We start from the raw sequence: 6,000 nt of genomic DNA, 5'->3' as shown, positions 1-6,000 counted from the left end.
ACGTGTTCGAATGTTTTCATCATTAAAAGCGACGCTATTTGCGCGCGCGTGTCCCTCGCGACAGGAAGGATCGCGAATCGATGAAACAGCATACATAGATACGTGGCTGTCGAAATTGCCATTTTGACAACATGCTATTTTGTTCCGCTTGCGTAACGCAACTGGCTTTGTAAAGCTCGCTACTGACCGATATGAATTCGCGGCGCGGCAACGCGACAAATACGAAACTGATTGTTTTGCAATTTCTGTAACAAATGCTCCCACATATCTATTTACATGTACTTTAAATCTTCGCGCTTCCTCGTTACATCATTACGCTATTTAAGACATCTGTTTTACTTTGCAAATCGATCGGTTTGAAAAAAAAGATTCTGGTTTGCTTTTTTTGCCCATTATCAATACATTTGTTAGGGTATCCTATAGTTATTTCCTCACTCTATTTCCCAGGTGCAGAAAATTTCGCGCTTATATCAAATGATTTAAATATTATATACAATCAGGTTTATTATTAATATCTTGCGCAATCATGCTTAAATAATTCTGTTTCTATACAGCGTCGCATTACGCAACATACATGATTTTTCACGTTTATCCATAAATGGTGTAAAGTTCATATAACTCTTTTATGTTGGGTTGTTTGTGAAACGTTTGTCATATTGTAAATTGATAATCCTGTCGGCGAATTTTTGATGCTTCTATTTGTGCACGTATTCAGAGCGTGTTTCTAGGGACACGCTACTCTTTCATTCGTGTATATTTTATACGCAGAAAACATCGCGTGTGCAGTATCATATCTGCTTTCACATAACCTTCATATTTGCTTTTACGTTACTTTCCGCATATAATTAAAGTATAATTGTGTAAAATATATTAGGTTTCGAAAATTTTGATTTTTCTCGTTAATTATGTATGTCTATTACTCTACATTACTATGCTGTCTAAAAAATTATTTAAGTTAGTTGGCAAATTGTTGAAATTTTTATTTGTGCCTATTCAGCATATTTCTAACAGCATATTCTGACGTTCTTTTTTATTTATCCATGATTGTTGCACAAAAATATTCTGTTTTATGCGCGTGGCAAAGTTTACTTTTAATATTTTTTTAATGAGGGAAAAAACGAGCGAGAAAGGGGGGAAAAGGAGGGAAGGACAGAAAAAGAAAGAGATATATATATAGAAAAGATATACATAATATATAATATAATATTATCTTCTCACCCTTATCTTTTCGCAAGACGCTCCGTCGACTTTTCGATGATTTAAATAAAAAATTATTTGTATAATTTAATATTCCTATATATGTATATATTATATACGTTTTTTAAAATTGCAAATATTATCTTTAATACATACATATTATGTTATGCTATATTCCACGCAAGCAAACTTGCGTAGCAATTATCTGAGAAAAGACAATATATACTTTAACATGTTTTTGTTTAACAAACACGCTTACAAATATATATTATACTTTTTACAAATGTTATACTTTATCGTTTATCATATACTCGTCGTGTGTGTTGTATCTCGAGATGAAATGGAAAGTTTTGTCGTTATTTCTGTAATTTTACCGCTACCATGAAGCGAATTTCCGGAACCGCCCTAAAAACAGTAGACCGCCGACTAAACTAGTCGTTTGAGCTGGTATAATATCGAGAGTCCGGGAGCCACGTCATTATTAGTATGCTAACGTAAACATTACTGCCCGTGGCTATGCAGAGCCGGCTAGCATAGTCGGTAGCGTAATCCGATACTGTTGTAGATTGTGCCGCAGGTAACTGTGCCAAAACTAGGAAGTCTACTGTAATCACGATTGGCAGGATAGAGAGTAGAAGCGCAGATTGCACGGTTAGAGCTGTGTGTAATTAATTTCGGGAGATAAAGAGGTAAATATCAAGAGTGGCTGCGTTATAAAATTCACAAGAGAGCTCCTTATTTAAGCTTTTTATTTATATATCTATCTTTCTTTATATTTTCCTTCTTTTTTTTTAGTTTATTTCTATCCGATAAATGACTAGTTCGCGAAAAATCTAGATATCTGGAAAATCATTCCGCATGCCCAAGGAAATCTAGCGCGAAATAAAATATGTATCGGCTACCTTCGTTTCTCTCTAGCGTCTACTTCGTGCTGCAATCCGCCAGCAAATCCATCGGCATCGATTTATTATCCGCAAAACGAGTCTGGCTAGTCGTAAGTTCACCCGCAATCGAATTTGTGGTGGACATTGCCGGATTAATCGATAACGCAAAGATAGAGAGATGAAATTTTTTCTACACATTTAATCAATAATATTTTTTAAGGGAACAAGAAGTTGTTTGAGACAATACATTTTTTTTCTCTTTTAGTGTTACTAGGCAGTTTTTATAAATATAAAAATAAACTCCTGAGACTTTAATATTAATAACATTTAATGAAAATATATGTGAATTTGTGTCATTAACTTGTTTCGTTAATTTTATCATTCTCGCGAAGAATGATGCCAGCTGTTGAGTTCTATTTTGATAAAATCATAAATTTTTAATCGGATTGAATCTTTGTTAAAACTTTGTCATCTCGTATATCGTAGCAGATAATGGCGCTGAAAAAGTAGATGATTTCGCAGAATATGACTTGTCGCTGACGGCGAATAGCTATGTGAAGTCGAGACGATCGGTGGATTCTTTAAGCACGTGATTTCTTTGAATTATGCTCCAATTCGTTCTAGCGTTTCGTTCTAAGCGCCTCGAGGTAATCGAGCGTCACGCCAGATCGCGTTACAAAAATCGTTTCTCGAAGCGTGAGAATCCCCCGCCGTTGGCCGGCACTTTATTGGCTCGTCCGTGACGTGAAGACCGCTTCTCGGTCTGACTAATGGCGGTGGCTGACTACTGGCGCGGTCTGACTACTGGCGCGGTCTGACTACTGGCGCGGTCTGACTACTGGCGATCGAGTTATCTTGTTAGCGGCAATCGATCGGCCAACTGTAAAGAGAGGAGTTATCCTGTCAAATGATGCCATCTCAGTTCTCGATCTGTTTTTCTTCTACTTCCGGTAATTGATGAACGAAAGAGGCACATTGCGTGTTAATGATATTTTAAGATTAAGTAAATAGAGAGCGACTAAACAATTACAATTACGAAATATAAAACAAATACTCATTTCTATAAATTTTTTTATTGTTGCTTAAAGATAAAATATTATACGAAGAATGTTTACTTCATTTTTTTTTCTTCTCAATGATCACATAAAAATATATTCTTTGTTGTTTGCATTAAAAGAAACGATAAATATTTCAAAAGTATAATGTTACAGAATTTGTATCTCTTTTTCATCAAACTCTTCGATGAAACTCGATTGTCGGCTTTGTTTTTTTTTATTTATCAATTTTATCAAGAGATACTTTATTTACTTGCGTTTTTAAGGCTGTCGCACATTTATTTTATTTTACCTTTTTGGATCAACCAGTTTTACCTCACACGAGACAATAAAGTGAACTTCGATAAGAGCCATCGTGCAGATAGAATTTCTCGTTTGCCGTGTATATAGAGACGATTATACAACGTACAATAATTCACTTCACAGATAATTTAGCAAAGCGACAAAAACGAATTACTCAATGCAGTTTGTTTTCTATTTGCCATCTGTTATATCTTGGCACAATTTCGAACGTCGTTGAAAATGCGACAAAAGGACGCAATTATCTTGAGTATTTTACTCAGGCATATTTGCTTTGCGTGAGTAAGTAGGTACGCAAATCAACAGAAACAGAAAAAAAATACGCTCTTGCTCCCTTAATATTCCCTCCTAGTAACTGGCACACCGGGAGCGCTAATTTTATGCAACAAATTTATATTCGAAATCCTGGAATAACTTCAAATCGAAGCTATCGATTACATATGCTAAAATGAATTGATATTCGTCGTGCATTAATAGATAACGCTAAACATAGCCGGGGTCGAGGTTAAAGCTACATTTGACGAGGCGATAAAATCGCAATCAGTCTCGAAAGGTCATATGCGCTTGTCATTTTCCTTCACAAAGGTGCAAAGGTGAGAAATAGAAACCTTCGCGCAAAATTGTCGAGAGAGAGAGAGAGAGAGCTCTTTTTTTTAGAATATTTATTTATCTAAGACATTTATGATTTCACTTTTAAAAGAAATGCATAACGGAGGACATACTGATAATTTCATATGGAGATCTTGGAAATTCTGTACGCCGTCGCTGAAGAAATACGGAGCGTTTCGTGATTCACCACTGGAGACGAAAACAATATTCTTCCTTCTCTGTACCTAATAGGGGATCCTGCCTGAGCCGTATTATCCTTGTGAAAAATTCACGGTCTCTAAAAGCACGGCCATTCCAGACCCGGTCGATCGTCTTGTATATTCGTCGTGTTCCGTCCGTGGCCCGGAATTCGCATTTCCATAAGAACCGCGCGCCACCACGAGGATCTCCCGATCGAATCTTTTATCATTCCGCCATCTCTCCTCGAACGATCTCGCGTGCCTATATCCACGGACTCTTAATGATGCACCGATCGATGAACATAATTCATGGACGACAATGTTCCAGAAGCCCCGTAGCTCTTTCGTCCCTCGCTCCATGTTCTGACATGGACGCGCGTTAATACTTAAATCATGTCTCGCGTTCTATAGTCCGTAGAAACGACAGAGAGTCACGACTGTCGTCGCGTTATTACGAGCAGTAATATGAACGTACGATTGGCATTTTAGAGACACGCGACGTTAATGGGCGGTTAGTGGTGAGCGGAACGTTTAACTGTCAGAACGACGAGATCAAATTGTTCCGCAAAATGTTTGTCGTTCTCCATTCCGGAAAGACTTTCAAGATCTCATGAAATATTCATTTGCCACTGTTATGTTTGATATAATAAACAATGTTAAAAGTTTTATAATACGTCATGTGTGTAAGTCTTAGAAGAAAGTAAAATTTATTAGAAGTTTTATATAAATTAATTCCTTCTCGCACTATATGTGGTGTGTAATATGTATTTTTAATATTATAATAATTGAATTCATGAAAAGTTATATATACTAGAACAACCCAAGCGCGCGTTACGCGCGCGCCATTCTTCGGTTTTGTGTTAAAAAAATAATATTAAAAAAAAAATAATATAAAGTTTATTTAAACTCGATTAATATTTTTTTACAGAAATCAGTTGATTAAAGCGTTAATTTACTAATTAAATTTTTAAATATAAATGTTATAAAAAATTAAAATAGTAATATGTTGTAAATAATATGTTATAATACCTTATTTTTGATTAATATTTTTTGACAGAAATCAGCTGATAACTGTCAAAAATATTAATCGAGTTTAAGGAATTATAACATATTATTTAAAACATATTATTTTAACTTTTATAATATATTTTTATTTCTGCCTGATTCTGCCAGAATACTGCCTGAATATAAGACTGACTATAACGAAATTATACTACTGAATTTTGACTTCTAATCTATTATACTGTCACATTCTTTACCGCACGTTAACATGTGTGATATTTATTTTTATATTACAAATTTGACCAATATTGACTTGTATATATAACGATCTGAACATATGTCTGACCATAATATACTTATACTACTGAATTTTGACTTCTAATTATTTCTATTTTATTATATTGTTACACTCTTTATCGCACGTTAATATGTGTGATATTTATTCTTATATATTACAAATTTTACCAATTTTGACTTGTATATATAATAACGATATTATACTGTCTGAAATATAACGGAATTATACTACTAAATTTTGACTTTTAATCTATTATACTGTCACATTCTTTATCACACATTAATATATGTGATATTTATTCTTATAATGCAAATTTTACCAATTTTGACTTGTATATATAACGATGGGAATATATGTCTGATCATAACAGACTTATATTACTGAATTTTGACTTCTATTTACTTCTATCTTATTATACTGTCACACTCTTTATCGCACATTAATATGTGTGATATTTATTTTTATATATTACAAAT

Source organism: Prenolepis imparis, unplaced genomic scaffold, assembly GCF_030444845.1.
Source record: "Prenolepis imparis isolate NDT839.2.m4 unplaced genomic scaffold, iyPreImpa1.0 SCAF_6, whole genome shotgun sequence".
Taxonomy (NCBI): Eukaryota; Metazoa; Arthropoda; class Insecta; order Hymenoptera; family Formicidae; genus Prenolepis; species Prenolepis imparis.
Note: the sequence above shows the minus strand (reverse complement) of the source record.